The sequence below is a fragment of the Sinocyclocheilus grahami genome, unplaced genomic scaffold (assembly GCF_001515645.1).
Source record: "Sinocyclocheilus grahami isolate Dianchi unplaced genomic scaffold, SAMN03320097.WGS_v1.1 scaffold1728.1, whole genome shotgun sequence".
Classification (NCBI taxonomy): Eukaryota; Metazoa; Chordata; class Actinopteri; order Cypriniformes; family Cyprinidae; genus Sinocyclocheilus; species Sinocyclocheilus grahami.
In genome coordinates this window covers 1-9,001 of record NW_015506907.1, presented here as the reverse complement: position 1 = coordinate 9,001, position 9,001 = coordinate 1, and the positions used below count along the sequence as shown (strand labels likewise).

Below are 9,001 nucleotides of genomic sequence, written 5' to 3'. Positions count from 1 at the left end.
AAGTATTTGTTCAGCTGATTAAAGACTACCTTTTCAATAATCTTTCCTATAAAAGGAAGATTTGATATTGGTCTATAGTTGCTCAATATGGTGTTATCAAGATTGCTCTTTTTCAGAAGGGGTTTAACAACTGCAGTTTTCAGGGAGTTTGGAAAAGTCCCAGAAAGAAGTGAGGCGTTCACCACTTCTAAGAGATCTGCTTCCAAACAGTTAAGCACCCTTTTGAAAAAATATGTGGGAAGTGTGTCAAGATAGCATGTTGACGATTTAAGGTGCTGTACTATTTCTTCCAAAATTTTGCTATCAATTTCTTCAAAAGCAGACATAGTATCTTCTTTTTGATATTGTGGTCGAATCTGTCTGACCTCTGCATAACTTGGGGATGTGCTAATCGCCTTCCTGATATTATTGATCTTCTCAGAAAAGAAGGAAGCAAACTCATTGCATTTGCTGTCGGAGAGCATTTCACTGGGAATCTGACTTGGGGGGTTTGTCAGTTTCTCAACAGTAACAAAAAGAGTGCGAGTGTTGTTAAAATTACTGTTTATAAGGTTTGAGAAGAAAGTCTGTCTAGCTGTGGCTAGTTTCACATTAAAAGCATGAAGGCTGTCTTTATAGATGCTATAGTGAATTTCAAGTTTCGTCTTCCACCACATCCGCTCAGCTTTTCTGCATTTTATTTTCATACTCTGAACTGCTGTTGATTTTCTCCAAGCTGATTTCTGTCTGCCAGTCTTCTTACTGACTTTCACAGGAGCAATGTAATCAATAACATTTTTAACATTTGAGTTAAAGGAATCAAGGAGAAAATCAACAGAGTCTGCAGAAATGCTTGGTGTTAGAGATATAGCCTCCATAAATAGCACACTAGTGTTTTCAGTAATGCATCTCTTTCTGACTGAGACCGATCTAGATTCAGTGGTAACAGAGATCAATATATCAAAGAAAATACAGAAGTGATCAGATAGTGCTACATCCTTAATAACAATGGATGAAATGTTTATAGCTCTACTGATGATTAAATTGATTATGATTGTGTGTGGATCCATGCGCATGCTGAATCATTACTGCATCACATGCTGCAGTAAAATTTAAATAATAAAAAAGTATTATAGGACAGAACTTTCTATAATATTTATAACTACAGCAAATCTATTTATGTAATGCAGCAGGTAATTCTTTTATATGCTTGCTTGTATGTATTTTAAATGCCATTTAGGTGATTCATTCACCTTCACTCGTGCAGTGTGGGAGGAGTCTTGTACCTGTGCTCGTGTCCACCATGTTTGTGCGGTTTGGATGGCAACAAAACAATGGATTACTTACAAAGAGATACGGATGTATGGAGTCATTTCGATAAAACAATTCTGGTTGCGCATTTACATTTTTTTTACTAACAATATTTTACCAACACAGGCACTTATAAGCTCATAAAGGAACTTGCTAAAAGTTAGCTTTGCGTGCGAGATTGCAGCGAACGTGGCTTTCTTGCTTTGCCCGAAAACGCAAGTTAATAAATGAACAAAATCTTTTTCATCTTTGATCTGAGTTTTGTTATGTGGGATAAAGTGTTTACGCTGCAGTAAACTTTGACGAGCAACACTACAATCCGCAAACAGATGAGGAAGAGGAGGATGATGACAGTGCAGCCTATACAAGGAGAAAGGTTTGTATTTTTAGTTTTCACATTCTTATTTTTATGAATGCACTTACAATGAGCAAAGGTTGTTTTCATTCCATATATATTAAAGGACGTGAGAGTGAAAATGATTTTTTGTAGCATGTATTAGAGAAGATCGTTTTCAAATAACCTCAACTAAATACATAAGCTAATAATAAGCTAGTTTCAGTGATTTTTATGACGAGAATGTACTGCAATCATATTAATATGCATCAGTATGTCTAAAATCATCTGCAATAGATGTCTAAAATCATCTGCTTTTACAGTTGCTAAATGTGTAACTGACTACAACACAAACACAGCCTCACAGTTTATCACATTTGTTGCTACTTTAGTTGCTTCCTCACTCAGCATGTCGAGACACATGGGAATAACTGATTATTTCTCTTAACATGACACAAATACATTTTTTCTAGTAAACAAGAGAAGTGTTTTCATCGCTGAAGAAATGGCAGACATTACTCCTTAGACACCTGTGAACACCAGCAGTGCCTGCAGTCCAAGAAAGTGGACATCATCTTTATTATACTTCTCTGACTGGACTAACAAGGAGCAGTTAGAGCCAATGAGAAAGTAAGTTCAAATAAATGTCTACATTGACCATTACACAATGTTATTTTCTGCAGTAACTGGGGGGAATCTTAACTGAAGAGACCTACTGACAAACAGCAAGGTTTAGATCTACTGAATGTGTATTTTTCAAGCATTTTATTGCAGCGTTCACTGTTATGTTTCTGCACAGTGATGACTAGTGAAAAGTGTTTCTATTAATTTACTTAAAAGTATAGTTAACTCAGAAATCTGTCATAATTTACAAAACATTTTTCCAAACCTCTGACATTTGTTTTTCTGCAGATCTCAAAAGAAGATACTTTGAAGAATGCTGGTAATCAATACCAACACGTTTGTCCATATAGACAACATGAGGGGGAGTAAATGATTTTCATTTTTGGGTGAGCTCTCCCTTCAATAACCATTAGCTACACACTAAATATTAATAATGCTCGGCACAGCCACTTATTTTGCTGTCATTGCAGTTAGTGCTGTAAATAGTCTGTCAAACAACAGGTACATTGCTACAACATATGTATTTAATTTAATTCAGTTTGGCACATTAAGTTAGACCTTTTAGTAATAGATACTTTTATATTATTTGCTCTTTACAGGTGCAAAAATTAAAGCTCCCAAACAAAGATATCACCGGATTAATACATGAAAGACATGTTACATCACAACGACCATAAATCCTGAGTGATTTGAAAATGAGCAACAACCAAGGAACAGTAATCATCATTTCACTCAATACGATACATTGTAATAGTTGTAAATTATTTGATAATTTAAAAAAAAGTACAAAATGTGTTTAATTTCAAAACTTTGCCATTTACCAATGTGTTACAATAAGGTATCATAGTAAATGTTGATTGTTGAACTAACAATGAGCAATACATTTGTTACAATATGCATTCTTTGTCACTGTTAGTTAATAATAAATAAAACTGTTCTTTGTTAGTTCATGTTAGCTCAGATCCATTAAATAATGTTAACTGATATGACTTTTGTTTTTAATAATGTATTAGTAATTGTTGAAATTTACATTAAGGTTAATATTTGCTTTAGAAGTATTTGCCATTGTTATTTCATGTTAGGTAGGTAACTAATGTTAACAAATGAAACCTTATTGTAAAGTGTTACCTGAGTGTTTATGTTTATACTTATTCAATTTTACAATCCAAGTATGTGCAAGTAAATGCAAGGGTAATTTTGCAAAATATTGTTTAATAGCTATGCACTTTCTATATAACAACTTCTGTTTTTGTTGTTGTTTGGCTTTAATTGCATTGTTTTGTAAAAAAAAAAAATGTAAATACATTTTCTTCATGCCAACTTGATCAAGTGAGTTCTTTAAAATTGCATTCATCATAATGAGACATTTATAGATGTCACGGTGCTTAATGTGAGGAGCGAGGAACGCGGAGACGAGGGAGAAATTCCAATAGAAACAGTCTTCATTTATCCAAACAAAGTAATACAGGGCAGGCAGGAACACACACGTAGCACATAAGGAGACAAATAAGACCCGACAAGGAAACATGGGGCAGACTGCACTATAAATACTAAACTTAACGAGGGATAATTAACAAACACTGGTGAATCAAATGAAGCAATAGGCAAGGGAGAAAACTAGGTCTATAAAACTATATCGGGATGAGGGAGCCCGTCGGAGCCACTGGACTGCCGGGCCACAGCGGTGAGGAGGGAGTTAGGAGCCATGGTGGAGCCGCTGGGTCGATGGGCCGAGGCGGAGTCTGGGACTCAGAGGCTGGAGGCGGTGGCAAGGGATTCTCCAGCCACGTCAACAATGGAGACTGGAAGCCCTGCGGGTCTCGCACCGTACTGATGGTGGGCTGAAGGTGAGCAGAGAAGCTGGTCGCTCTGTCGCTCCATGGGGCGATGGCTCGTCGGTCGCGGCGGTTTCGGGCTCTCCGTCAACTGTGGGCTTGAGCTTGAGCTCCGCACAGAGAGGTGATGGTGGGCTGGGCTCGGTCTGGAGTGGAACTTTCTCGCCAGTATCCACTACACAAAGGCGGCAAAATCCGCTCTAAGGCCATCTTCGTATGATGGCGCTCTGCACGAGGGGTTCGAGATGGCGTCATAGAATGTGCAGAGCGCGTCGTCCGGGTAGCTGGTGAGATGGGCGATGGCCAGAAACAGTTTGGTATGGCCCTTGAGTGATCCTTCTCCCACTGCTCCAGCAAGAGGAGGAGGTAATCCGGGCGGAAGAAGGGGCCGTAGGGATCAGTGGGGAAAATAGAAAACAAAACACTGAACAAAATGTGGAAAACAAATGGAGGGGTAAACGCAAATAAAGTTTTTGTAGGTCGGGTCTTCTGTCATGTTGCCTACTGTGAAGAGCGAGGAACGCGGAGACGAGGGAGAATTCCAATAGAACAGTCTTCATTTATCCAAACGGGGTAACACAGGGCAGGCAGGAACACGTAGCACACCAGGAGACGAATAAGACTCGACAAGGAAACATGGGGCAGACTACACTATAAATACTAAACTTATCGAGGGATAATTAATGAACACAGGAGAATCAAATGAAGCAACAGACAAGGGAGAAAACTAAGTCACGGAGAACATGGGGAGAAAAACACACACAGACAGGTCCATACCCCTGACAATAGATGTTTTAAGTCGTGTTATTTATTTCTGTATTGTAGTCTATAATTGAAATGGGACCTTGCGAGTGCACATTAGTGTCGGGCCGATTCCAGCAGCGTCAGCACACTCACGGCTGCCGCATCTGGGCCGATTGATTCGGGTCGGAATCGGGCAGTGAGCACACAGGGGTAAGTCTCCAGCATGTGAGAATCTAACTGGAACTGGCCCGAGTGTATTTTGCTATCTGGGTTAGCATACAGTTTGGATTTGGCGGTATGGTTCTGTTCTGGGCCAAAAACTCCCTGCCCATCCACCCACACTAGATTAGCCTTAAACAACAAGCAATATTTCCCAATACACTGTTTTAAAGCAATGACCTTCTAAAATAGCGGCTACTGGGGCCATCTCCCCTTACAGAAGGAGAGTAGCAGTGAAAGGGGTGCTCTTTGCCAGCAGGTACGAAGAGCAGCATGCCCTTTACAGAAGAGGAGCAGCAGCAGAAGGGTGCTCTTCTTTAATAAGCAACTGAGAAGAGCAGCATGCCCCTTTAATGCGGTAACTGTTACCTGAAAAAATTAAGCAACAAGCATATGGTCAATATCCTAAGTTTAGCAGCAAGCATGTTGCCCTCATCCAGATAACGTTGTTAGCATTTGAATAACTTTTAGTAGCGAAAAATACATACATACAGTGCATTAAGTAACAAGCATATTACCGATACACTAGATAACTTTAAACAACAGCATGTCGCTGACTTAAACATAGCATGTTGGCAAGAATAGTTAAAAGGATAAGTTTAAAGAAACTGCATTCCCAATACAAGATGAGCTTTAAGCAGCACGCCTGTCATATCAGGTAGAATTAAACAGCTTTAAAAACAAGCATCTTGCTATGGTAAGTTTAACTGTGTACCAGCATTTTGAAATACATCTAATAAGCCTAAAGAATCAGCATGCCAAGCAGCAAACATGTTACTGAACAACTAGCCTTAAACAATGAGCAATATTTGCCAATATATAATTTTTTCCAATATAGCATTAGCAATGAGAATAAAAGAAGAAACTTAGCTTAGCTTCGCGTAGACATTCAGAGATAAATAAAGGGTGAAATAGCCAGTTGTGACGTGGATGCTTGACCCCCTTCTTGATATATTACTACTTCCAGTGGGGAAGGCAGATTTTGTGCAAAGTGTTGTTGATGCAGTCATGTTAGCACAAATTCAGCGATGATTTTTGGGCAAAGAGTCCATGTCAATGATGTTTCATTGCGAGAAGCGGTGCTTGCTCAGGTCACTTCCTTGCAGCGCATAACAATCAACACGGCGAATTCGCATTCAATTTCACAAACTTGAATCTAATGAGAAACTGTGGGAAACTAACCCCTCTCACAAAATTCCTGATTGTACGATTCCCATAGAGACGGAATTTGCCGTCTAATTCGCTCCTGATCAAGCGATAAAGCTGCTGAATAATTCTGAACAGACCTTATATAGGAATGCCGTGATAGGCGTCGTATTCCTATAGGTAGATGTGGATCAGCTGAGAGTCACCTGATGCAAGCTTGATCGTGACGTGCCAGAACTAACGCTATAAGCTTAATTTATGGTTTAAGTACAGCAAAATCACCTGTGTTAAATGTACACCTATACCCTGCCCATAAACTCAATGAGACATTTCATTTTGGCTTCTGGGCAAACCACAGCAAATTAACTGCCCTGATTAAGGTTTTAAATTATCTGCAAGCTATTCGGGACTTGGGAAATCTGGCCCACACTAAAAAGCCTTTTCAGATTTAAAAAAATATGAGATAACACAAACATGACGATAAAAAAAATAATAATAATAGTAATAATAGGTTTAACAGTTTTGTTCCTATAGTGTGTGGAGTACCATGATGTGACCAAGACAGCACACCAGATACTAACATATTCCATTCAAAAACAAAAACAGTCCCAACTGTGAAGTTTCTCAAAAATCTCTTATGGTAAATTGTGACTTTAGAGTAAAGAAACATGGTGGAAAATGGGCAAGAATAAATGGCGATAATAGTGTTTGGACTACTTTTTACAGATAATTTACTGAAAAAAGAAAAAGGTTTGAATGAAGTTGTAGAGATGGCCTTATCATGGACATTATATGTTACAGCATGAGCTAGAGGTGAGTAATGCTTCGATCTTCCATCAGCTTGCTTTTTGATTAGTTATCACTTTGTTCCATGTGACAATCTGCAGAGTAGATGCAGGTTTGTCCTCAGTATTCCCCCCACATAACAGGATGTCTGATTGTAAACATTCAACTTGTAGTATATTTACGATTTGAGATCAGTGCAGCCCCAACGTTCTTTCCGAGCAGATGAGCACACTTAACACACTGCACAAAACAGGAAAATCTGATAAGATAATCTGTAGAGCCATCAAGATAATCAAGACTTTACCTAGGATTGTCGGAAGGAGAGAACTGGGCCCAAAATCAGCCTGATTATCTTGCAATGTGTGGGTTCTTGGCAATCCTTGTTTTCTAGATCTGAGTGCAGCTTTTGACACCATTGATCATGAGATTCTGCTCGACCAACTGCAGAACTGGTTTGGTGTTGTAAATTCCTTAGATTAAGTCTTTTAGTATTATTTAAATCTGTATTTTATATCTGTTAAGAGTTTGTATTATGTCAAATATGCACTATGCAACTTCTAGCGGATACGTGTTTGGCGAAAGTGACGTGTACTTTGTTACGCATACAGAGCTGTCAGTATATTTCCACCTGTGTAACATCACAAAGTGCAGGACAAAAAAATTATTAAAAGCTACCTCCAATGTATAATCAGTATCAGTATAATTTTATATGGTAAAACCTTGATCATAAATAAATGGTGGAAAGATATCTGATGACTACTACACCCTGACCAGAGTGCTGAAGTGGCTAATACCATTAAAAGAACTGGAATTTAGAGGGGCAGTCCCCAACAGTTGGTCTATCAGGTCCTGCTTTAGACTGCTTCAGATCCTACTTAAGTAGCAGGGAATAAATACTACATTACACTGGGTACTGGGGTTCCTCAAGGATCAATATTTGGTCCTCTATTATTTAACCTACAATACCTACAATACAATATTTCCTTTCACCAGTATGAAGATGACATGCAACTCTATCATTCACTTGCACCAGCAACCCTCTACGGACACCTTGGCAATTGAATCGCCATTGGCTAGTAAATTTTTTAGTTTACTCACCAGACTGATATATATGATATGGTTTTGTGGGTATTGAGTACATACAGGCCAACAATACTGTCATTTCGCCCCGCTGAGAGTTCATGAAAGGGGAGGGGTTCGCTATGGATCTGCTTTGAAAAACAAAAAGTCACCCCATCTATTTCCGAGATGTTTATCCGAGAGACAGGTCTTTTCAATGAAAAATATTGTCTTCTGTCACGGCTGTAATGAGGGATTCCTAAACTATTTTCACATATGGTACAGAGTTCAAACAGGCGATAGGCTTGTTTTTAATACATTTCTAACTGCATCATTTGTGGCCAGCGGTTTAGACATTAATGGCTGTGTGTTGAGTTATTTTGAGGGGACAGCAAATTTACACTGTTATACAAGCTGTACACTCACTACTTTACATTGTAGCAAAGTGTCATTTCTTCAGTGTTGTCACATGAAAAGATATAATAAAATATTTACAAAAATGTGAGGGGTGCACTCACTTCTGTGAGATACTGTATATTATGAAAATGTGTTCTACAAGCGTAGAATGAAAAGCCGTCCTACGAGCCTGACCTATGGCACTCATGCTTAAGGACCCTGAAAGGCAGTAAGGGCTACCATTAGGGCGAGAACAACTCACCTGAAGCCATAAGGCTCAGGCCACGAAGCCGAAGCCCTCGGGTCAAGCGTCCTGAACAGGTCAGACATACAGTCATGGCCAAAATTTTGGCAGTGACATAAATTTTCCCCCGGTTTCACAGACAAGGCTTAAGCCTAGTCCTAGACTAAAACGTAAATCTGAGCTGTTTCAACTGAAAGAAACTTGCACTGACTGATCTTTAAACATGTTAGTGCCTTTGTTTTGTCTTAAGATGAACACCAGTAATGCTTTTTTCTAAGGCATTGTAGGATCTACGTCTCACAACAGACCCACCTACAGGATGGA

The 9,001-nt window shown here is 39.0% G+C and overlaps 1 long non-coding RNA gene across 1 annotated transcript; it reads left to right on the top strand.

Moving 5' to 3' along the window:
• The first annotated feature begins 1,466 nt into the window (after positions 1 to 1,466).
• LOC107572280 (uncharacterized) lies at positions 1,467 to 2,947 on the top strand. The gene is made up of 4 exons (XR_001607315.1): positions 1,467 to 1,666; positions 2,098 to 2,254; positions 2,537 to 2,634; positions 2,848 to 2,947. It is a non-coding gene; the product is annotated as an uncharacterized lncRNA (long non-coding RNA).
• Positions 2,948 to 9,001: the final 6,054 nt, after the last annotated feature.